Source organism: Amia ocellicauda, chromosome 4 (assembly GCF_036373705.1).
Source record: "Amia ocellicauda isolate fAmiCal2 chromosome 4, fAmiCal2.hap1, whole genome shotgun sequence".
Taxonomy (NCBI): Eukaryota; Metazoa; Chordata; class Actinopteri; order Amiiformes; family Amiidae; genus Amia; species Amia ocellicauda.
The window spans coordinates 33980899-34007835 of record NC_089853.1 but is presented as its reverse complement, the minus strand read 5'-3'; the positions used below and the strand labels follow the sequence as shown (position 1 = coordinate 34007835).

Genomic DNA, 26937 nt, shown 5'->3' with positions numbered 1-26937 from the left:
TTTATTTATTTTTTGGTAGAGGTGGGGGTGGTGATTTGCATTGTTATGCCTTGTGAATATAATGATATGGTGTTTAGATTGCAGGCTATTGTTTTTGATACAGCAACAAATTAAGCAAACTACAGGCAAATGCAGTGTGTTGTTATTGTACTCATGAAAATCACAGGATTGCAGGCATCATAGTCATTCTTATTAAAATGAACACCCCAGACATAGAGGTAATATATGTGCAGCACAACACTTACCACAACATGGAGCAGACATAAACACATCAGAGTCAGGCACCTTAGCCTTATGCATTAAGCATGGCCTGGTGCAGATGTAACATGTACATACAGGCCCTCCTGGGATCTCAACTGCTGACTCAGACACTCCTCCAAGTGTCTGATCCACACAGTCCCAAATCAGTGGCAAACCCACCCCCTCCTTCCCTGATGAGGGGGTTTGAACGTCTAGAGTGATTTCACTATTTATTACAGGCTGAAACACAATGTGCTCTGTAAGACAGACAATCGTGTTCAAGACTGACGATTAGTCAAAAACTGTGGAAATATGTAGATCTGTGCAAAAACTGGTAGTCAACTATTTTATGGGAGGGGTACAGAATTACGATTTATATTTACTCCATACATTTCTGTCCGTGACTCCAAACAAGGTGAAATTAAATGCATGTTTTTCATCCTTAGAGAAATGCTATATAAAAAATGTGTATTAATATACAGACTGTACTGCTGAAGTATTTAATGCTTGTTGAACTGTTGTCAATAACAGCAGCACATGTTTTTACATTGTAAACCAAATCCATGTCCCAGTTACTGAATCTCATTTCGTGAAGTTACCCTTTCACAAAAGATCCTTTCAATGTGATATGATTTTCTATTTTAACAGCTCTATTCACTGATTTGGTCATGTTAATTTTTATGAAGAATTACAGAGCTTGCTGTGAACTTCATATCAGTATTGTTTAGTTTCTTTAAAAGGGTTCTAGTAATATTCTATAATAATAATAATACAGCTGACTCGGTAGACTACATTAAATGCTTTTAACTCAATGTTTTATTATTATTATTCAGAGAAGCATACTGAATATAAGATTTTTTTTTCTTTTTTTCTTTTACATTGACATATTTAGTGTCAGAAATTACAATGCTGGAAAATAATATCAAACAAAAAGTAATAAATAAAATGTATACTTTTAACCCAGTGTAAATACAGAGTTGTGTATATAAAATTCTAAGGATAGGTTGTGTATGCAACCCCAGTTATCTGAAAAAGGAAGCACTGCCCAATGGGGAGGGGTTTCTGTGCACTTCCGTAGGAACCCGATCGAAATATCATTCTATCAAAGCTGCCATTGGCCCCTGTGCTCGTCACTCAGAACAGGTCCCTTCCCACTTCCTGTTCTATAAAACGTGATGTCAGCGCAGGTTCGTCCTCTTTTGCCGGGAGTCAGGACTCCCGCGAGACCTTGCAACCCTTGGGCAGTGCTTCCTTTTTCAGATAACCGGGGTTGCATATGCAACCTATCGTTATCTTTCAAGTCAGAAGCACTGCCCAAGGGGGAGGGGTTATTGTATAACAAAACCATCGCAAGGGAGGAGGCAGCGAGCTGGTAAGGGAGCCTGCCCTGAAGTGCACCGCTAGGGGGCCTCAGCAACACAACTCCAGACAGTAACCTCAGGGGCCCCGTAGGGCCGCATCTGAGCTGTCCAGGAACGAGGACCGTAGTCACGCACTGTCTGCAATCAGCATATACAAAGCAGGGCTACAGAGGTTAACTCTTACGCCCTCCGCTTACAATACCAAGGCCGGCAGCTCTACTAGTGCAGCTTATGTTGTAAGTCGCCCTGGATAAGGGCGTCTGCCAAGAAATAAAAATAATAATAATAATAATAATAATAATAATAATAATAGGAGCGAGGCCGTAATCTACTTGCACAATGTCTGGCGCTGGCAATCAAGCACTTGTGCGGCCTCCGCGCAATATCATGGCAGTGGACCCCTGACCCAATAGGTGCAATATACGTACAATGTACCCAAATACAATATAATACATAGCTGGCTAGTCAACAGAGTAGCCGAGCTGAACAATATACAATATAAACATATCGCATGACAGCAAGACCTTCATGCTGGCAGCGCGCAGCACAAGAGCATCCAACTCAACTAAACAGTACAGAGTGGAAGAGCTCCATTGTGCTGACAATTTAGATTTCGTACAAACAAACTATATACACCACGGGGTGCAGGAACGAACTCATGTGCCGCCCATGGAACACAGGAGCAGTTGACGCCTGCTGGTTAGACCGGCTAATGCAGGGCAACATTAGCTCTACTGTGTTAACAAAGGAACTATATACACAGCGAGGCAGCGAAACTCAAGCGCCATCAGCTGGGAACAGCGGCAGTGAACTCCATTCTACAATTTTAGAATGGAGCCACAGTCCTGCTGTTTAACACATAATACATATATACACATATATACATCACAGGGTGCAGGAGCTCGGTGGACTCGTAGGCCATGTTAATGGTGTCCACAATCCACTGCGAGAGGCGCTGCTTTGAAAGGGCCTGGCTCTGTGTCCACGCTCCATAAGACACAAACAGTTGGTCTGAGCGCCGAATGTCCTTAGTGTGTTCCAAATAGCACCTGAGGGCCCGCACAGGGCAGAGCAGGTGAAGCCGACTCTCTTGCTCTGAAGCGAAGGGAGGAGGATTAAAAGCCATCAACTCAATAGGCCTGTTGACATGAAATGGAGACAGCACTTTCGGGACAAACGCAGGGTTAGGCCGTAGCGTGACCCTGGAGCCATCTCCCACAAAACGGACACACGATGGGTGTACGGACAGGGCATGTAACTCAGTCACGCGTTTTGCAGAGGTGATTGCCAGCAAAAACACAGTCTTAAGTGACACCAGCTTCAGCTCAGCTGAGTTCAGTGGCTCAAATGGAGCTTGGGAAAATGCGTCCAGCACTACATCAAGACGTCATGCGGGCAGTGAAGTGGTGTGAGGAGGCCGTAGCCGTCGAGCTCCCTTTAAAAACTGCACAGCCAGAAAATGAGACCCAGGAGGCTCGCCATCAATCCGGACATGACATGCGGAGATGGCCACCAGATACACTTTGAGCGTGGATGGGGACTTGGTCCAACAGCTCTTGTAGAAATTGCAATATGACCCCAATGGGACAATGAATTGGGTCTTGTCTGTTGGCTTGGCACCAGGTGCTAAACGTCTGCCAGTGGTAGGAATACTGCGACCTCGTAGAGGGACCTCTCGCCGACTGAATAGTGGCCACTATCGCGTCCGACAGACCCCAGGCAATCAATTTCTCCCATTCAGGGGCCAGGCCCAGAGCTGGAGCCGGCCCAGATTGGGGTGCCAAAGCATGCCCTGCACCTGGGACAACAAGTCCGCTCTCACTGGGAGCTGCCAAGGCTCTCCTTGGAGGAGGGCGATCAGGTCCGCGAACCAGAATCTGCGAGGCCACTGTGGGGCTATCAGCAGAACTGTCGCTCGTTCTCTCCTGACCTTCTCCAGGACAACCGGGAGAAGGGGGAACAGTGGGAACACGTAAAGGAGACAGTGTGGCCACGTGTGGGCTAGTACGTCGATCCCTAGGGTTCCTGGGCGGTCTCGGATAGAGAACCATAGTGGGCAGTGTGTGGACTCTGCCGAGGCAAAGAGATTCACGTCCGCCCTGCCGAACCGGCTCCACAGTTGTTGTACCACAAGCGGGTGGAGGTGCCATTCTGAGACTGGGGGGCCTCCCCGAGAGAGGAGGTCCGCTGCCGTGTTGGACAGGCCTGGGAGGTGAACTGCTCTGATGGTGCAGAACCGTGGCTGCGCCCACAGAAGCAGACGGCGTGCTAGACAGTACAGTCTGCGTGACGAACCTGCGCTGACGTCATGTTTTATAGAACAGGAAGTGGGAAGGAACCTGCTCTGAGTGACATGCACAGGGGCCAATGGCAGCTTTGATAGAGTGACGTTTCAATCGGGTTCCTACGGAAGTGCGCAGAAACCCCTCCCCTTTGGGCCGTGCTTCCGACTTGAAAGATAACTTATCATTCTTTCTGTAATACTGCTAGAGAAGGAGAATCCACACCCTCCCCTCCCCCATACATAAACTATTTCAGTGGTATCGGCGTGGAATATTCACATTTAGCATAATCCCATCTGGCAGTTCACCAAGGGGAGTTTTACCAGAGGTTTATTTCTGTTATGCTTGTATGAACTGATATCTGCACAACTGTAATGTACACATACATTTAGTGTTTCCCCCATGAGGTCCTTTGGAGCCCAGCAGGCCGTGCTCGCAAGAGCATCCCAAGTGGTTGCATTTCCCCTCTCACAGGGGATAACACCATAGCAGACCTCCAAACTGGACATCTTGGCTCTAATGGACCCAATGTGTTCCTTGTTGGTGATGTTTTTCCGGCTCCAGAGAGCTCTGTATGCAATAAGCCAGCTCAACTAAAGTCCTCTGTACTCTTGGTTCATCTTTATAATTTGTGCCTCTACACTACTCAACGGGGACCTGTGGCAGTTTCCACTTAGGGTGGTCTTGCTGTCACAGGCCTGGGGCTCTTGAAGCTTTGGGTTAGACCCCTGTATTTCAGACTTGGTGTCTGGCTAGAGGTCATGACCATGTCTCCTACACAATGCCAGATACTGTGTTTCTGCTACAGGAGCTGCTGAATGGTGGGAAGTCTCCATCCACACTTGAGGGTGATCTTGGCCTGCCACATACGAATTGACAATGTGTTGCCAGGAGCTCATTTCCTGGCAACATAGTTTTTGAAAGGGGCACGGCTCCCTGTCATGACTGGTCTTTCTTCATGGCGCCCTGATGAAGAAGTGTACTTTCCAAGGCCCCCTTTTGAGTCACTTCACTTCACTTTGTGTCAACTAAGTGTGTGAGTGAATTGCATGCTCTGTTTGTGCATTCCTCTTGCATGCGTTTTAAAGGTGATGGCTCTGGAGCCTCCCTGGATCTGATTCCTACCTTCCTGACTAAAGTGATCTCTCAATTCCACATCAACAGGTAATTGGAGTTGATGGCTTTCCATCCTCCTCCTTCTTTTCGGGGGCTGAATGCCAATTGCATTTACTTTTGTCCTGTCCAGGCATTGCAATGCTACATTGAAAGAAGCAAGGACATTCGTCAGACTTGAACAACCATTGAGCCTGTCGAAACAATGCCTCTTGTGGACTTTTTTTACTTTGTGGACACAGCTGTCATGCATACGACCCCGCTGGTTCCTCCCTGCCTGAGCGTACTGTTGAATAGTAGAACTTGTTGAGGGGCACCCTCTGATGGTGAAGGTTGGTTACGGTCACACCGGATGTTCGCATTAAGTAAAAGCAACACTTAAGAATGTAATATCTGCAATAAGTAATATTATGTTCGAGTAAAGTGGTCCCAGTGACTTATTTTTCTTCAGTATCCTTAGTACCTCAGTACCCTACATCTTGATAGCACTTAGTTTTCACCGTCCAGGATGTAGGACCTCACTTACTGTACTTGTGTAAATTGTAAATTGGAATTTGAATTGCTATGTTTTAGTTAAATTGAATTTGTAATGATTGCCTTGTACATACTGTATTTTTGCACTTATGTTGTAAGTCGCCCTGGATAAGGGCATCTGCCAAGAAATAAAAATAATAATAATAATAATAATAATAATAATCCATAACCCACCCATCAGCACTAGTGATGAGGTAGTTGGATTTTCGTAAGTGAAGGTCTACTTGTTGAGTGGATTTTACTTTTCCAAAGGTATGAGGCACAGACATGATCAACAAACAGAAGGCAAGATGGCATATGTGGGGAAAGTAAGAGTATGATGAATCAAAGGAAGATTTAAAGTTATATCTGGAAAGATTTGAACAATGGTTGGCGGCTAATGATGTTGTGGACAGAAAAAAAGTAAGCATTTTTTGGTCTGTCATCAGCCCTCATGTGTATGGTCTGTGTAAAAACTTGGTTGCGCCAGAAAAAATGAAGGATAAAACATACAGGCAATTTACAGAGAGTTTGCAGATTCATTATCAGCCAAAGCCATCGGTGATTGTGGATCACTTCAGATTTCACAGATCGCATTTCCGATTAAATCGTGGAATTGAAGAAACACACTGAATTCGGGAACTTTTTGAATGATGCCTTACGCAATAGATGTGCTTGTGGATTAAGGGGGGAGGCTATTCAGAAAAAGCTCCTGTCTGAGAGAGATCTGACATTCATGTCTGCTTGTGATGTTGCTTTAGCTATGGAAATGGGAAGTAAAAATTCTAAAGAATTATCAGCTAAATCAAGTTCTAGTCACATGGTGAATGTAAACAAAGTGCAGGGAACATTCAAGTTGGGGAAGCACTTATCAAAGACAATTGTTACATACAGATTTGAACCTCAACTGAGAGTGTGTTACCGCTGTGGGGTAAATCATCAAGCAAATGAATGTCAATTTAAAAAATGAAAAGTGCCATACATGTTTTAAAATAGGACATATTTCTCAAGTGTGTAAAATAAAAAGCAAACAGCTACAATGACCTGTTGAGTCAGATGAAGAGCTTGCTATGTTTACAGTGTGCACAGCTAGCCAAGGGGAACAAGGAATTACCATTGAAGTACAGTTAAATGGGAGGCAAATCAAAATGCAGTTGGATACTGGAGCCACTGTATCCATTGTGCCAGAATCCCTGTACAGGCAACATTTAACACAGTTTCCTTTGCAAACTGCATCTCTGCATTTGAGGACATATTCGGGTGAGAAACATCCATTGCTTGGACATATCACAGTACCTGTACAATACCAGTCAAAGGCTGCGTAGGTTCCACTGATTGTTGTGGAAGGTGACAAACTGCTCTGTTTGGAAGAAATTGGTTAAAGCATTTTCACTTGGATTGGGCAGATTTTTGTGCAGTGGAAGGAAGCCCTAAAAACTCAGTTGAGGAAGTGGTGAGACACCATAAAGCTGAGTTTCAAGACTGTTTTGGCACAATTTGGGGTTTCAAAGCTGAAGTTCATTTACTTCCAAACGACAAACATAATTCCACAAAGCAAGGCCAATTCCTTATGCACTCAAGGAAGCTGTGGAGAAGGAAATAGGCTGGTTGGAGAAAGATGGCATTATTTCCAAGATTGAGAGGAGCAGCTGGGCCAAACCCATTGTTGTAGTCCCCAAAGCAGACAAGTCCGAACAAGTCCATTTGGACCTGTGGTGACTATAAAGTCACTTGTAAACCAATGCATTGAGGAAGAGACCTACCCATTGCCTAACACTGAAGGTTTGTTCACAAAGTTAGCTGGGGGCACTGTGTTCAATAAATTACCAGAGTTGCATCTGCAACTAAACATTGTTGTTTTATGTATTATGGAAAATGAAAAAAAATTGAAAAAGGCAGTTTCAGACTGGTCTCTCATTTAAATATACTAGTCTGAATTTATTATTTTTTTCATTGAAAAAGTTTGAAATGTGTGTGATTTAACCCAAGCCCAGAGTTTAACCCAACTCATACGCATTTTAGACAATAAACAACCAACAACATTTGTTTTTTCAAAAAAGTTGTTTATTTATTCAAACTCTGCAAAAGTATGAATTAAATGACAAACATATCTACCAGCATCAGGCACATGAAATTCAGTTGAATAAGTGGCCTTTTTTCTCTGAAGTGTAAACATAGGGACTGGATATAGTAATACTTTTGCTTTAAATGAGAAATAACTGAAAAAACTCTTGAATACCAGTTTTTTTATTTAATAAAAACAGAATCTCAAGTCTCTTATCTTCACAAAGATACCCCCTCCCAAAAGAAAATGTGAAAGCTGAAAAATGAAAGTGTAAACAAAAGACGATATCCAGTTCTTAACCTCAAAATCCAAACTCAATTCCAAACTCCTCTGAAATCCACAGAAATGATCCTATGACAAAGCAAATATTGTGCCCTCGCTAGCCTTTTCAGAGACCCTGATACTCTTCCACAGCCCAATAAAATAAATATTCGATGCTAAGTGCAATTGTTTTTTCGAACAAACTCCTATCAATACAAATTATCCAGTGCTGTGGTATTTAATTATTTTCTAGGAGTCTCAAATGCTCTACAAAATATAATTCTAGTATATGTGCCGAGAAGTCATTCAAAGTTAGTTTCAGATTAGTATATGTTTGCTCAGTGTTTTGAAAGTGCTACGTTTTACCATAAAATATTATATTTCGCAATTTTGTCCAGATTAGACCTAACTAATTTCAAGGGAAATAAAAGGGGTGTAGAAAGCCTACATCTCCCTCACAGGAAGACAGTTTGGAGATTGGATTATATTCTTGGCCTCATATTTTAACAGGAGTTGTGCTGAATAATATTGGACGTGTTGATTTACAATTAATGATTGGATTAAGCAACTAGGAGCCAAAATAATGTTTGTCAATGCCCTTAGTCCAGAGCCAATTACTTATGTTCAATATACACAATTTATTACTTCTTGCCATTTTTAACCTTCTCCCCACTAATTTATTATGAACCTCACTGTGCTGAGTACAGTACAGTTCACAGTACAATTTGCAGCACAGTTAACAGACTTTGGGTCCATTTAAATGCATTTAACTGCAAAACATTATTCTGCATATGTGCATTTCACTTTGTATTTGCATATTTTGATCTACATGTATTTGCATTTCTATTTAAAATCATGGAGAAACTTCAAAAACATTGCAAATGCATTCTAAATTATGTTACCAAATTTGCAAAAGTTATAACTCCTTTTGCAACTCAAACTCACCTGTTGATGCTGATAATTGTCAACATTCAAAATGTGAAGATTATTCAGACTTTTTTATTACTGTGTTTATGTTGCTAAAGTATACAATGTACTCCTTGCATGTCACCTTGGATGAAGGCCTTTGCCAAGTTTAATAATACATTTTAAACAAAATGTACTAATGTTTGTGTGGATTAATCAGTCAATTAATGTCTTTTGAATGGATTTGGAAGGCATTTGGTATAAGTCACATGTTTGCATTTGTATTTAGATTTGTTAGTAAAGAGCTAACATTTCCATGTGCAAATTCAAAATCTCACCATAAAGCCATTTGCAATGGTTTTTAAATGCATGTGACCCAATTTCTGACAAATAACAACCATCCCATTGGTACACATCCAAAGAGAAAGCATCTTAGAAGTAGATAACAAATAATTCCAAGTCCTGTTAGAATTACATGACCCTAAAAACAGTAGTCCGTTGATAATTCTTGAGTATTTAAAGGGAAAAAGCTCTTTCATTGAACTTGCAGTTTCCCCACAGCAGCACAAAACATAAGCCTGCAACTTCACAGCAGATCCATCCAGATGCAGTGTTTCAGTCTGCCTCTGCAGTGACTGAAAGATTCCAGTAGGAACCAAGGTTTCCATTTTGCTTTGTGCTCTGAAGGAGAATGAAAAGCCTATTCCTGATTTATCCTTGTGGCATCTGGCTTGGTGCTCTCACTCATTCCCTCTGGTCTCCAGGCAGTTAGTTGGAAGTTGGTGGTGAAGCCTCGGTGCAGTCTGGCCAGGAGTCTCCTGGAAACCTCATAGCAGGCGTATGTCTGGAAGAATGCCCATTCCCAGGCAATCACTGGGCAGAAAACCCACAGCATCTGCAGAGAAACAAATGATGTTAAACCAAATTGGTTTTGCTTGAAACAAAGAAGGATAGGGGTAGCCACTTAAAATAAGCTGGTCTTAAACAGACCATTCTGTTAAAAGAAGCCATGAGCATTGTCGCAGCTTTGAATTGTGCAATGTATCTTCTTGCTGTATTCAATCTAAAATCTCCTACAAAGCTTGTTTCATACTGCATTGGTTAAAGATGCCAGGATTATTCAGATTTATAGGCTGATTATATGTTGATCATATTATAGTCAGAACATAATCAGAAATGTCAGAAAATTGAACATTCCCATCTATTCTCTGAAACCACGACTTTTGATAATTGTCAGTAAGATGGAAGGAATTAACGTGAAAATTAGCCATTACAGTTACATTTAATATTGGTGCAAAATTAATTTAGGTGACATATAACACTAATCTGCTGTTCACTATTCCTGCTGCAGAACGAACAGCTGAGCAAAACTACTGATTTGATTGGGAGAGAACTCACTATTTGTCTTTTATAATTGCAATTTTCAAGTGGTGATAAGCAGTTACTTTACCGAATTAATAATGGCAAACAAAGGCATGAAGACAAATTATTAGCAATGCAAATGTCTTATGAATAGCCACTGGTTATATTTTTGATAGTGCACCAGGACTGCATTCAGCATTGTTGTAAATCAACTTTACAATCCCCTCCTGATTTAGTGTCCCAGAGAACACTGACCATATGGTCACTTTAGAAGTACATTTAAAACATCAAATTATAAATCATCATAATACATTAATTTGGGTGTATTTATGTATAGATTTGTACTAAAATGGGAATCACATGGAGCATTTTTCTGGGCATCAATTTTTTAGGTGAAGATGTTCACTTGTTATGTATAATGTATATCTGCAAAGCAACTGGGGAAACTCTACACAATAGAACCTTGTGTGATTTAATCAGAGCGAAACCACGTTCAACTGATGGGTTGGGTCAGGGAACAGCTTAAAAGGAAATTAATTGGAACAGCTGTCTGCTGACAGCACTTAACTGGTCATCTTTGGGATACCAGCAGCATACAAACATGCATTCCTCATAGTGCTGGATTTTAAAAGTGCAATGTTATGTATGTTAATTTATGTATTTATTTATCAGAGCAAATTAGTACAATGTCAGATTCAGACTTTTTCCTAGTATTCTCTAAAATACATACATAAAATAACCATACACATCTTTGTATACAATGGCAAAAAACAAACATTTCTGATGTAGTGAAAATGGTCTAAAATGGTTGGTAACATTAGAATTATTAGTATTTCAAACCTTTACATACATTTTAAAAAGCTATATAATATATAAACATTATTATGCTTAAAGAAGAAGTATGTAGCCTTAGGAGCAAAATAATTCAGAACACCTTACATGAAGGTCCAATATTGATGTGTAGGGTGACCAACTTCATCTGGGACACTTTGAGACAAGGCTAGGCCGATTAATGTTGTATTGTTTGCCATTTTACACATGACAAAATCACTTTGTATTACACAATTTAATAATAATCCTATATAAATTAGAAATTAGTTTATTAATTTAAGGCAACATAACCTCTACCATGATTAAAATGTTTTATGATTTTCAAAACATGAGTATTATATACAATACATTATGATTGGAAAATACAACTGCTACTTACTACTTTATTTTTTATTCCTGAGTCCTAAACTCATTTTGAATGTTAACTTTGTTCATGTTTTTAATTTGTTATACATCCTTTGTCTTAGTAGGTATCGGCTATATAAATTAAAACAAATATAGCAATTCGAACTGGACAGTCAAAATCACACATGGAAATAATTAATCGGTTTTCCCTTTAATTGCAGTAATCAATCATCCAATTTAGACTCATTCACTGCTGTAAAATTTGAAAAGGCCTGGGGAAATACAGAAACTACTTCCATGGACACATGGACAGTAAAAGTGGTCACACGGCTCTGCTTTTTGGGTGTCAGTACTAGTTCATACCCCGCATCAGCACCAGGAAGGCAAGTGGTTTGGTGCTCATCAGTCTGCACCGATGCACTGATATGTCAGAATGGTATTGTGGCATTATAAAGATAGTTTGGGTCATACTGTATTAATATATAATGATTAAGTATAATCAAAGCATTGGGGAAGAGGCCAAGCACCCCAAAGCATTTAGAAAACATTTGAACAAAAGAATACTTTCCAAAATGTCAGAGATTGGTGATAAAGCTGTAGTGCTACAATAATTAAGTGGCTTGGGGTTACACCTGCACAAAGCTTTACCCTGCAGAGGACAAAACAACTTCTATACAGCTGCTACAGTGTCTTGAACTTGGCCTTAATACAGGCGTTTATATACATGACAGCTGTAAGAGCACTATATACATTGTGCAAATGATCCTGCAAATTGGCTTCAGGTTTAGTTGTCATGTTGTAACCAGCACACAATGAGTCTGTGTACTAGACTGGTAATGAGAACTTCAGGTGAATGTGAGAGGAGGGCTTTTTTATGAAGGGTAAGATATGGAAAGCCGTCAGACTACTTTTTAGACAATGGGCATGCAGGTGTGTAGAGTAGCCCACACCTTTTTATCTTCTTTCCATGGCATTCCCAAGCATAAAAAGAAGTAAATATATTGAGGAAACATGATTAAACTGTTGCCTGTCAAACACATAGAGGTGAACTCTACTTATCCTTTATACAGGACAGTTCAGAGTTATTTTGCAGAAGGGGCAGTTGGATTTGTGATATTTATTGTAAATATTCTCCCTCTCCAGTCCCATCCCCAATGTAGAAATTAAGGCTGAATAATCCTGAGCCATCTATGTTAGTATAACTCGTGATAAATGCATTAGCAAGGTGTTGTGTTGGAAACTTCAGTTTCCAAGAACAATAAAAGTTATGCAGCACTTAGTTCCCAAGGTAGGATAAATAAACGTTTAAGAGCAACTGAACTTATTTTAAATTCACAACAGTAACATTTTCATGCAAGATAAATACTGTGGAAACACTAACATATATTTAATGCCCTCGAAGCCTTTCTATACACATATCTATGATGTCCTTTACCACTGACAACCACTACCAGTTACTGAACAGTATGTTGCTTATATTACACATTTTCTTGCCACACTGTTACATTTTACTGTAAAAGGGAAACAGTAAGAAGAGTGGTCAAATCTTTCAAATGTAATTTTTTTCGGATGTTGGAGTAAATGGGCTACATTTCAGATAAAAGTGGTTGAGTCTATCTTGAACAAAACACATACTGAATTCCAGCCACAGCAGAGTATGATAAAGCACACAGTGTAAAAACATGGTGAAAACAGTATTCTGATCCAGCTAACACTAAGTATGGCACATATACAACTGCAAAAGTATTTGTTAGTTTTTATTCTGTGAGCAATGTATTTTAAGCTAAATTAATGTAACATGTCCCAAGAGTGGTTTGACACTTCACTTAACCACTTGATTTAGGAAAATGATATTGATGTAGAAATACCAAGAAAATGAACTTTTAATGACAGCTGCAAACAACATATGCAGACAAAATACCTTTCACACAGATAGAAAGAATTACATTACTCCTGGCAGGCCATTAAATTAGCCAAGTATGCAGTTTTTCTTCCAAGAAAATAATATTGATGACTAAAGTGCAGGCACGTCAACAGTGCATTATATTCTACGAAAATAAGTCCTTAAAGCAAACACATTTCTCTCTGTGTACTAGGGTCTGCCATCTCTTCTGCTGCACAGTACTTTTATGTATTAAAATAAAAGCAATCTCAGCACAATCGTCTTTACATTTTGAAATGTTAATTTTCAAACCATTCACAGGCGAGTACAAAATAGAAAATACAAAGAGACCTCTGGTAGTTTAACATGTAAGCACATAGCTTCCTTTACAATAAATTGTACTTGCTTTTATCTCAATAAATAATTATAATGGTGATGCAGCATCGTGAATTACTTACTCAGCTCATGATAAATACATTTACAAACAAAATACATTTTACCAGTTACAACTAAATAAATAGGTATCAGTATCTGAGAACTCTGTTTTTCTCTGCAAAAGGTGTTCAAGAATATTCCACAACAAGCTGGGAAAGCACGAAACTCAGTCATGCTGTCAAATGCATTGTTTATTAGGGAAAGATGAGTACAAAACAAAGCCACATGCAGCCTTCTCACATGAAAACAAATGTTTTATTTTCTATTCCGTTTCTCAATTTTTTACATTTCTTTATCATTCAAGTTCAGTACAAACTATTTACAATGATTTCCCAGGAATGTGTCTAATACCCATGTATGTGGTTTAAACTGCCTTCATTTTATAGCTGGGTCTGAGACGTGTACAAAAACGAAATCCATTTTGACCAAAGTGTTATGTTCAGTGAAAACCCAACACGGTGCATCACACAAAGAACACCATCCCTACTGTGAAGCATGGTGGTGGCAGCATCATGTTATGGGGATGTTTCTCACATAGGCAGAAGTACACTGGAGTGTTTTTTCATTTATGAAAAGGTAAATGATTTGCCCAGTCAGAGCCCCGACTTAAATTCAATCTGAAATGTGTGGCATGACTTGAAAATTGCTGTCCATCAATACTCCCCAGAGCTTCAACAGTATTGTAAAGAAGAATGGCAAATCTAGGTGTGTCAAGTTTGTGGAGACCTATCCAAACAGACTCACAGCTGTGGAGACTTATCCAATTATGATATTTAAATTTTGTATTTTTTATATATATATATATATATACACTCACCTAAAGGATTATTAGGAACACCATACTAATACTGTGTTTGACCCCCTTTCGCCTTCAGAACTGCCTTAATTCTACGTGGCATTGATTCAACAAGGTGCTGAAAGCATTCTTTAGAAATGTTGGCCCATATTGATAGGATAGCATCTTGCAGTTGATGGAGATTTGTGGGATGCACATCCAGGGCACGAAGCTCCCGTTCCACCACATCCCAAAGATGCTCTATTGGGTTGAGATCTGGTGACTGTGGGGGCCAGTTTAGTACAGTGAACTCATTGTCATGTTCAAGAAACCAATTTGAAATGATTCGACCTTTGTGACACGGTGCATTATCCTGCTGGAAGTAGCTATTAGAGGATGGGTACATGGTGGTCATAAAGGGATGGACATGGTCAGAAACAATGCTCAGGTAGGCCGTGGCATTTAAACGATGCCCAATTGGCACTAAGGGGCCTAAAGTGTGCCAAGAAAACATCTCCCACACCATTACACCACCACCACCAGCCTGCACAGTGGTAACAAGGCATGATGGATCCATGTTCTCATTCTGTTTACGCCAAATTCTGACTCTACCATCTGAATGTCTCAACAGAAATCGAGACTCATCAGACCAGGCAACATTTTTCCAGTCTTCAACTGTCCAATTTTGGTGAGCTTGTGCAAATTGTAGCCTCTTTTTCCTATTTGTAGTGGAGATGAGTGGTACCCGGTGCGGTCTTCTGCTGTTGTAGCCCATCCGCCTCAAGGTTGTACGTGTTGTGGCTTCACAAATGCTTTGCTGCATACCTCGGTTGTAACGAGTGGTTATTTCAGTCAAAGTTGCTCTTCTATCAGCTTGAATCAGTCGGCCCATTCTCCTCTGACCTCTAGCATCAACAAGGCATTTTCACCCACAGGACTGCCGCATACTGGATGTTTTTCCCTTTTCACACCATTCTTTGTAAACCCTAGAAATGGTTGTGTGTGAAAATCCCAGTAACTGAGCAGATTGTGAAATACTCAGACCGGCCCGTCTGGCACCAACAACCATGCCACGCTCAAAATTGCTTAAATCACCTTTCTTTCCCATTCAGACATTCAGTTTGGAGTTCAGGAGATTGTCTTGACCAGGACCACACCCCTAAATGCATTGAAGCAACTGCCATGTGATTGGTTGGTTAGATAATTGCATTAATGAGAAATTGAACAGGTGTTCCTAATAATCCTTTAGGTGAGTGTATATATATATAATATTTTTTTTTTTCTTTCTTCAGAATAAAAACATTTTCCCCTTAACAATGTGGAGTATGGTGTGTAACTCTTAATTTAAATGCATGAAACTCTGAGATAGACAAGAAAATATGAAAAAAGTTCAAGGGGGTATAGACTTTCTGTAGAAACATAAATTAAGTAGAAGTAATTTATTCTTGAATACATTAAGTTTGAAGCAGAAACAAATTATCTTGTCCAGAAGAAGTAAATCTCTCCAGACATCTATTAAACCCATCACTTCTAAATACATTATTATAACTTAATGTATTTAATGTAATTTTGTTAACCTTTTATTTCAGATATCTAATCTATACAATATGTACAATCAAGTCTACCCCACAGTTTAAAATGTACCTGAATTTTAGAAGCTCAAACACTCTTTTAATATATTACATACAATATATTATCACTACCTGGGGATGATGGTCATATAAGTGATTGGATTACCCTCTTATTTTTATTTTACCTTTTACCAAAATAATTATTCCTCCTTTACACTTACATTCTGATAGATTTTAGTATGGCAATCCCTTCTCTATGACCAGATTTATAACAAATAAAAACATTTTAAAAACCCTAACCCCCATCTTACATTTTACATATTCTGCTTCAGAAAGATGTGTTTCTTCTATCTCATAACTTTTAATAGGATTGAGTACTCCTTTAATGTTGAAGGAAACTTTTAAAAACTTGATGGGTCATATTATGTTAGTAATGGACATAAAACATTTTCAGTCGATAACTTAGGCATCTTAACTTCCAATTGCTCTTCATGCATCATCCCTTCTGCTGTCATAACTGACAACATGCAAATTTAACAATGTGAATACATAACAAACACTTATAATAGATTAGTAAATATAATTTCTCTATTGTTTGGATCTAAATACGTGATTTTTTTTTTTTTTTTTACTTGGTTGCTATATTTACCTTTTACACGTGACATTTGTCTTCTAAAATACTTTTAAGTATGAATTTATAATTCACATGTTACAGGCCTACATTTGTATACAAAACAATTGTATGATTGATGCCACATAATTTATTGTGTTTTTTTTTATCCCCGAGTGGTTAAATTCTCACAAGACTGAGACGTCTTTATAAGGAGAGCTTCGTAAATTCTTAAGTTTTTCTTCATACTGATCTTCTGGGGAATGCTTTTCTCAGTGATATTGTCCTCAGTCCTATTTGTTTGCCAGGATAGATTTTGTATCTTTTCCTCCAACATCTTGGATTTTTTGAGTACGCTAATTAGGAATCCGCTCTCTGCCAGGTCTTTCATAGCATCCTCCGCTGTGTCATATAACTGGGCCCTAGTTTCATAGAAACTACAGTTCTCTCTTTGCATCAGTGTACCCTTTGCGTTTCTACAGACTTCTGGAGTGTAATCATGATCCAGGTAAAGTATAATCTCTAGTTTCCACAGATATATACATTTTTTGCCAGGATTTTTGGAGTGACATTTTTTTTTATTTAGATCTGAAATATTGTATGATAAACCTGGGGTTTGCTCTTGTGTCTGTAGGTTTAGGAGTTACTGCCCTATAAATTCTACCATCAAGTTCTACCTTTCCGATTCATCAGGGATGCCACAAGTATAATATCCTCTGTCAATCTGCTTCTTGATCTGTCATTTTAACCTGCCAAGAAATAAAAAAAGCCTACAGCTGTGACTGTTTTAGTGCATCTATCAGCACATCCTCCATATTCTGAGCCCTGGCCTCAATTTTATCTTCTGCTTCTTAGTTTTCTGCAACTCCACTGTCAAATCTACTAGTTGTCTGTTAATATCCTTTCTGAATTCTCATAAACCCTCATTGATTTTTTTTTTCTAGGCTGATCTGAGACTTGTGCCTTCAAATTTCAGTTTCCACTCTTTCAAGTGTGTTTGTTGTTCTTTGGGTGCTGCTTCTGGTTTCTGTTTTTGCCCCAATGTTCATACTTAAATAACAAACAGTTATTTTGTTTGAACTTAAATCACTTTGATTTGGGATATTAATTTCTAAAGATCAAGAGATCTTTTTCAAGCTGATAATGACCGATAAATGCTTTTAACTGAAAGTGAAGTCCCGGGGTGTGAGGCTAATGCAAACAAATCAGATAAAGCTGTAGACTGGATTTAGAAAATCCAATGCCAAGGAGTGCCACCTTGATGTCATGGTGAATGTTGGCTGACTCAACTGGCTAGCCCATTTATTTTCCACCTGTTGCCAGCTGAGCATGACTCAGTTCTAAAATGTAAAGGTAAAGTATTTCTATAAGAATGAAGAATCCACTGATGCCAATAACTGTGAGAAAACCACAAAAAGTTGTAAATACTTAATAAAACTTTCCACAATCACTAGAACAGTATTGGAGGATAATTGGAAAGACAGATTCAATATCTGATGGCAACTGGCAAAGAATTAGAAATCCGTCATTGTATGTTACTAATTCAAACAAAAATATTACAAATAAATGAAGGTCAGACAGGTCTAGAAAGATATGAGGGTGAGCACAGCTCCTCTCAATAATGCGATAATTCCCATAGCAACACTAGCACACGGTTAACTGGTTCAGCACTTCTCAGTGCATTTTACAAACGTATAAACACAACTAAACATTTATTTTCTATTATGAAGTCAGAAAGATCAAATTAAAATGATAGTAACACTATCCAATGTAGTACTTTCTACAGCAGGATGACAATTAACTGGCTTATTGCTGACAAAATCAAAGCTATGGAGTTCACTGCTGGTTCAAGGAGCAAATTACCTGGATTAGTAGAGCGCAATGCTACCCAATTAAATTGCACTCAAGGGAAGAGCAGTCTATATTAATGTAGCAATATGGTAGACAGATGGTTCCCAAAATGTGGTAATAAGAAACAAGACAAAAACAACAACAAAAACATAGTCAATGCTTATAAAAGGCACTTTGGAATATAATGGTTTATCTACTGAAATGTCTTTGATTTTCCTGGATACTACCCACAGTATTGCAGTTTGTCATTTTAAATCCAGGCCTATTAATTGAAAAAGCAAGAGAATACAAGTTTTAAAGCAAGTCACCAAAACTGGGCAGTCAAGGTTAAGTCAAGGTTATTTTCTAGCAAAGTGACAAATGAGAAGGATGTAGAGCTGTCTGACTGTAGCAGGGCAAGGAACTGCAATGCTGGTCCTAGCCTTGATGCAACCTAAAACATAAATTACTGTCAAAGATCTTGTTAAAGCAAGAACTAAAATAAGTTTCTCAGTGTCTGATGTCCCAGAAACATTTATTTCTAAGGCTGATGAATACCTCTTTTGTTGTTGATCTAATACCATTAGCAGTGAGAAACCACCCACATCAGTAACTTTGCCTGCGGAACACAGATACCTTGTTTCAGTGGATTTTAACGGTATAGTTTTCCATGTTGTAAGAATTCTCTTGTCATAGCAAAATAAGGGGGGGACGGGAGGAGGGGACAACATGTGAACAATATACAGCTCTGGAAAAAATTAAGAGACCAATTAACATTGATTTCTGAACTTGGAGTCTGTTATTTTTTTCCAGAGCTGTATTTGCTGATGTGGCATCCAGGTTATAAATCCATATTTATTTGACTAGGAACAAAGACAAATAGATGAAAGAAGCATCTGAGTCTGGCCCTAGGTTTGCACAGGCTATATATCAATTACAGCTTCAGTATTACTCTTGAAACACCTCACTTATGACTCAGAAGACAATGTTTCTTCTTCATCTACACATTATAATAAACACAAGGTAATTTAAAGACTTTCAACTTGGCTTTCAAACCCAGATGGGGTCTACAGCATGTTGCAAATTATTTCAATTACATGCTTTCATCACTTTGGTTATGAAACAGAGTTCCCTGAGGTAATGTTGACTAAGCTGCATTCTTTGTGAAACTGTGAAAGCATGTGACACCAAATTGATCATGGTCTGGCCAGTTTGTACAAAAACAAAAACAAACTATGTGCTTCTAGATGTTACAGTCAGCAAGTTTAGTCATTCCCTGTTGTCCTGGCTATAGCAATCTTTTTTTTTTTTTATTCAGAACAACCTTTTTTTTTAAATATCTGTAGCATACAAAAAGTGGGTCATATTTTTTTAAGTTTAAGTTTATTTACAAGACTAGGTGAAGTGTTGAACTTAAGAATTCTAAGAAATTAACATGAAATCAAGCCAATATATACATTTTTTTTTAAATCACAGTAATAGTGCTTTTGCCATTGGTATCAGAGATCACATGACTTCAGAGGAAGCTGCAGTGTAAATTCCTTTGTCATCTTAGGCCTGATGTTAATGAAGCAGTCCAGCTGTTCCTGTGACAGGAAAGATCACATGGCACTCATCAGAAAAGTGTCCATCCTGTTTACAGACTACTAAAGTTGCATTTAGATCTAGTTCTCCAGGTAACATTAAATCAGGAATACTATGTGCATGTTCATGAACATTGTGCACTCTCTACTTCCAGCAGTATAAGGACTGAAAAGTACATCACCATGCCAGCCTATTTGCCAATGGAATGTGCAGGAGGCCTGAGGACAATGGAAGATCACTTTAGGAAAGTTACTCCAAATGTACAAGACTGAATAGTTGGTGTGCAGTCTGACTGTAGAAGGCTTATGTATTTCTTACTATTGTTTTGCAGTAAATATTCAGTCAAAATGTTTAATGAATTTTTTTTTTTTTTTATATATATATAATTATTATTTTTCATTAAACATTATAGGCACTGTGTGTGTGTGTATATATATATCAAACAAAACCTAGAAATCTGCAGAAAATTTTGTAAGTGTCCACCTCCCTTGTAATTACTATCTTAAATTAGCTCAGGTGTAAGCAATAGTCTTCAAAATCACACACTAATTTAACTGTTTTAGTTGCAGTTTAAAAGAACAATAGGACAAAGTTGTTGAAAGGCATGGATCAGGAGATGGGTATTACAAAATATATATATATCAAAAGGCCTTGAATATCCATTGGAGCACATTCAAGACAATTATTAAAAAGTGGAAGGTGTATGGCACCACCAAGATTCTGCCTAAAATCAGGCAGTCTCTCCAAACTTGATGATTGAGCAAGTAGGGGACTGATCAGACTGACTATGAACAGGCCAATGACACTTTCCAAGATCTACAGTAGAATTGGTCAAAGTGTGCATGGGGCAACACTGCGCCAAGTACTCCACAAATCTGGCTTGTATGGCACTCAAGAAAGCCCACCTTGAAGTATGCCCAAAAACAAAAAAAACTCAGTAGGTTCTGTAGTCCTGTGGCAAATAATTTTGTGGTTGGACAAAACTAAAATGAAACTTTTTGGCCAAAATGTTTGTTAAATGTCTGGCCTAAATGTATGTTTGGTGCAAAACCAGCACAGCACATCATCCAAAGAACACCATCCCTACTATGAAACATGGTGATTTCAGCATCATTATATTGTCAGGGACTGGGACATTTGTCAGGATAGAAGGAAAAATGAATGGAGCAAAATATAGAAAAGTCCATGGGAAAACCTTCTGCCCTCTGTAAGAAACCTGAAACTTGGATGGATGTTCACTTTTCAGCAGGTTAATGACCCAAAGCATACAGCCAAAGTTACATAGCAGTGGCTAAGGAACAAAACGTTTAATGTCCTTGAGTGGCCCAGTCAGAGCCCTGATCTAAAATGTGTGGCATGACTTGAAGATTGTTAGACTGTAATTTCCGGCAAAGATGATTCCACAAAGTACTCAGGGGGGTGAAGACTTATGCAATTATTATATTTCAGTTTTGTATTTCTTTTTTCCACATTAAAAACTGTTTTCCCCTTATTCAATAATGCACATTAGTGCAGCATTTTCCAATTGCTTATTGACCTTCACAGAGGGATGGTAGTATGATGAAAATCTGCATTTTTCAGAGCAGCTTGTGCTTAACTGATACACAAGCATGTGTGCAAAAGATATGATCTGAGATATTTCAGTGTCTGTTAATCTTCCAACTGCACTACTTAACTGCTGAAAAAACAGGGCATAATTCCAAATCTTTCTTCACAAACAAACAAACACCGAAAACAGCCTTCTTAATAATTACATTTCAGGAGTAAGCTGAGGATAGAGGTCTTTGTTTGCTTTGGTGAGTCCAAAAGTACAAAAAACAAATTACCAGGAGTGAGAGAGGAGTTAATTTACAAACTGCAGCTATTGGCTGGGAAAGGCTAGAGAATGTGCAATAATTTTAAATACCATTCACTTTAAGTTGGCTTTTTTAGTTTTACCTACCAGAAAATAAATCAATTATACAAATACAACAGCCCAAGGAATGCAATATTTTGACCAAAGCAAAACAAACAAGTATACAAAGAAGTATTGAATACTTTGTTCAGCAACTGTTTGTGAGTATTAAACAGACACAATCATACTAAAGCACACACACAATGAAAGTGGAGAATTAAAGTATACTACACATCATTAAGGGAAGTAAGTGCTTTCAAGCTATCTGAAAGATCCAGAAACTATGATAATATTACTATGATAAAGGATTAGTCTGCTTGATTTATTTTCCTTCAATTTTAGCAATGTTAATTTTAATTTTAAAATCCAGTAAAAGCACTAGCAAAACTTCTGCCTGCCTGTTCTTAAACTAGAGCTCTTTACAGACTCAATCCCTTGTTGCCAATAATCCTGAGCCCCACTGCCAGGAATTCTGTTTTTAGTTTCACTGTGGTCAATTTACTTAAGAACAGCCTCGTGCTTTCACTCTAATGTTATTGCATTATCATGATTTAGGCAGGAACTGTGCATGAAACTCCAAATGGAAAGTAATGCAGACAATGTACTGCTTAAACTACCTTCAATTTCTACTGTAAAATCAATGTATTAATGCAGAATGAGGAGACATTTTGCAATGCAATTTCCGTGTATGGATATGGAGGAAAGTAAGTCGTTCCTCAGCAAGTTGAAGAGATATTAAGTATGGGTGTCATCATATTGCACAATCCTTTTTGGGATCTCTAGAAGCTCCATTACACAGATCCTTAACAGAATAGAGTATCTTATGATGCTTGTGATTTTAAGTACACCTTTATTGCACGTGCAGGTTTTGTTAGAGATATAATAGCATTATCTCCATCCACGATGGCACATCCTGACACTTTTTATGGGCAATTAAAAGAATCGTCCTGCATTCCATGTAGTTCCAGGTAGCCTAATTAGGATTGTATTCCTTCATCAAAGTTCAACAATACTTTTAGTGCAGAGCCACATCTGTGGATACGCTTGTATAATAAATCTTGAAGTGTGCATCATATTAAGAAAATGTTCCATGTTTAATGCAGCCTCTCATCTCATTTAGGCTTCAAAAGTGCTTTGTTATCCAGCTGAATACATTTCAAAACAAGACAGTGTGAAGAAATGGGAAGCCCATACAGTAACAGAATATAGCTACATCTTTGATGACCCCAAAGACACCCTCAGAGATGATAATCAATGCTAAGTTAAACAGAGGTACTTCTGAAAGCACTTTGCTTCTGTACCAGTGGGGTTTAATTATAAACCAGGGCCTTGTTGGGCCACCTGGTACTCTATAAAATTGAGATCTGTAATTGGCAGTGTCCAGGGTTTTGGGATTCCCTGAGGAATTGTCACCAATTAGAGTTCACACACCAGCCACAGACAAGGGTATGCTCTGGCCTCTAATCTTGGGCATTCTGTCTTGTTCCTGCACGCTTGTTAGAGTGCTTCTGTCATGCAACGTGATTTCCGTGGCCTGCGTCTCAGCTTTTCTCTTCCCTGTCAAGGGGAGAAGAGTGGAACCCGTTTTTAATAAAGACGGCATCCTGCAGTTAGGCAACAAGACTTACCTCAGTCTTGGACTCAAGATACACTCACCTAAAGGATTATTAGGAACACCTGTTCAATTTCTCATTAATGCAATTATCTAACCAACCAATCACATGGCAGTTGCTTCAATGCATTTAGGGGTGTGGTCCTGGTCAAGACAATCTCCTGAACTCCAAACTGAATGTCTGAATGGGAAAGAAAGGTGATTTAAGCAATTTTGAGCGTGGCATGGTTGTTGGTGCCACACGGGCCGGTCTGAGTATTTCACAATCTGCTCAGTTACTGGGATTTTCACGCACAACCATTTCTAGGGTTTACAAAGAATGGTGTGAAAAGGGAAAAACATCCAGTATGCGGCAGTCCTGTGGGCGAAAATGCCTTGTTGATGCTAGAGGTCAGAGGAGAATGGGCCGACTGATTCAAGCTGATAGAAGAGCAACTTTGACTGAAATAACCACTCGTTACAACCGAGGTATGCAGCAAAGCTTTTGTGAAGCCACAACACGTACAACCTTGAGGCGGATGGGCTACAACAGCAGAAGACCCCACCGGGTACCACTCATCTCCACTACAAATAGGAAAAAGAGGCTACAATTTGCACAAGCTCACCAAAACTGGACAATTGAAGACTGGAAAAATGTTGCCTGGTCTGATGAGTCTCGATTTCTGTTGAGACATTCAGATGGTAGAGTCAGAATTTGGCATAAACAGAATGAGAACATGGATCCATCATCCCTTGTTACCACTGTGCAGGTTGGTGGTGGTGGTGTAATGGTGTGGGGGATGTTTTCTTGGCACACTTTAGGCCCCTTAGTGCCAATTGGGCATCGTTTAAATGCCACGGCCTACCTGAGCATTGTTTCTGACCATGTCCATCCCTTTATGACCATCATGTACCCATCCTCTGATGGCTACTTCCAGCAGGATAATGCACCATGTCACAAAGGTTGAATCATTTCAAATTGGTTTCTTGAACATGACAATGAGTTCACTGTACTAAACTGGCCCCCACAGTCACCAGATCTCAACCCAATAGAGCATCTTTGGGATGTGGTGGAACGGGAGCTTCGTGCCCTGGATGTGCATCCCACAAATCTCCATCAACTGCAAGATGCTATCCTATCAATATGGGCCAACATTTCTAAAGAATGCTTTCAGCACCTTGTTGAATCAATGCCACGTAGAATTAAGGCAGTTCTGAAGGCGAAAGGGGGTCAAACACAGTATTAGTATGGTGTTCCTAATAATCCTTTAGGTGAGTGTATAACTAGACCAGTCAGTGCCTTCCAACTAAGTACAAAGGGATGAAATTCATTTTACTAGCCTTTAAATGCAGGTAGTGGTCCAGATTTTCTGCGATGATGGAATTACAATATCAGACATCAGGAATGGAACTGATAATGTATTGAACAGATTTCACTAAATTGCATAAACCTATAGAGTAATCCCTTGAGATATAAAAGGGTTGCGTTCCTGGAAAACTTTGTGTAGGCGGGTATTGCACAACTTCTGGAGCATTATCGCAAATCTAACAATGGAAACACCTCTATTACACTTAAGGTAAAAAAATGAAAGATTTTTCAGTCAATACTTTATTTATACAGTTACACCATCATAGTCAGTGTATTCAATAAACATTGATTTAAAGCCCTATAAAAAGATAGTTAAATTTTAAATATTAAGAACTCTCTCTGCTACCAGGCAAGCTGGAATTTGTTATCAAGGTGAGGTGAAAATATTGCTCTCACAAGGGCACAACTTGAGTGGACTGGCTGGGCAAGCGCCCCAGCTTCCTCCCCAGGAGCCACTAACACAGTAATGGGCAGCTTGGGTACAGAGTGACTGATTGTATGGTGATGCTTCAGACCTTTTATTGCTCTGGGATGCTCTCAAATGATCTAAATCTATTGAAGTTATTTAGATTTTAACTTCAACAATAATTATATTTAAAATTACAATTCTTCATCTTGCACTTTGTGTTTGGGTCTTGCATTTGTTACTCCTTGCTGTCCAAAATGTTTCTAGGTTGTGTAAGTATATTAGTCATACATTTTAGAAATCAAAATGTTATTAAAACATATTTAACTTAACTCTTTGCATTAATTGTTCAAAGTAATGAATGCACTTTAAATTAAACTAAATGAGAAGGTTTTCACAGTAAGCATATTTCTGGTTAATTTTAGATTTATTAAAAGGCTTTAGGAAAATAATCTCTTGGCAGCACCTTGCTTTTTGAATTATTTATTTATACATTTAGAACATATATACATATATGTCCATTTATAGTCCATTTATCGCACTAATGTGAAATTCATGAACTTCAACTGATGTATCTAAAGGGATTAATGTACAAAATTATTTTGACTAATATTAGAGCATGTGACTTTCTCTGAAATAAAAAAATAAAAAAATAAAATGCAAATCCATCACAAAACATCAAAACCATTTTCTAAATATCTCTATGTATGGAATACATCCTACTATACATACTCCTGCCAGTTTTGTAGTCCTTCAATTTAACATGCACATTAATACCATTACAGACGTCTCTACCTGACAATAAAGTTTATATTTTCCCATGCTTTTATGAAGCTTGAAGTACTTGAAATCACTATCACTTCATCACAAGAGTCATTATAGGAAATTATAACAGACTGTTATTCAGCTTGTCAGAGATGTGCTCTGGTTAACAAAAGAAAAAAATAACCTTCTTGTAAGGTATTCATCTGCACAGGTAGGAATTATTTGAAGTAGTTTGCTTATTTATTCTACACTTGTAGAATGAATTACTTAGCCTACTAATTTATTGTGTGAGAACACTGTTCTTCTATGCGGTTGATGGAAAATTATGGTGTATCCATGTGTGCAGCAACAACTATGCAGCTTGTAGATACATTAACAAATTTATTCAATTTTGGTTGGTTTACCCTAGGGCTGTGCAATATGACGATATATATCGTATGACGATAAAATAAAGTCTATCGTTTCATATTATGCAAATTGCAATCTTTACGGCAGTATTTTTCGTCATTAGGACGCTTAATGTTCTTCCCGGTTCTTCCACACGTGTCGGATGCGGCAAGAAATGAGCATCAGAAACACAGACAGACATGAGGAGAGAGAAGTGACACACAATAACCAACACAACCAAGAGATAATTTAATGTGCAAGCGCACACGATCTGCAGGCACCCCCACCCCCGCTAATTTAGACTGATATCATTTGTATAAAATTAATAATAATGTTTGTTTGCATTTTAATAAATTGGAAAGCAATGCAAACACATGCAGAAAGTATCATTTTCTGTTTATTAAGATGGCGAAGTGGTTCAACAGTTGTATTATAATATTATTATTATTATTATGATTATTAACTATTTTGTATTAATAACATGCTGTATTTGTAAGTAGAATCGAGACGCAACAGTCAGAGGAGAAATGTCTCTGTCTAGCAGATGTTAATGCGCCAC

The 26937-nt window shown here is 38.6% G+C and overlaps 1 protein-coding gene across 2 annotated transcripts in view; it reads right to left on the bottom strand.

Moving 5' to 3' along the window:
• Positions 1–7561: 7561 nt before the first annotated feature.
• enc2 (ectodermal-neural cortex 2) overlaps positions 7562–26937 on the bottom strand; it is a 32733-nt gene continuing 13357 nt past the window's right edge. For both annotated transcript variants that reach the window (XM_066701928.1, XM_066701929.1), the window contains one exon: positions 7562–9636. The gene's annotated coding sequence lies outside the window, so the exon portion shown is untranslated. The remainder of the gene's footprint in view (positions 9637–26937) is intronic.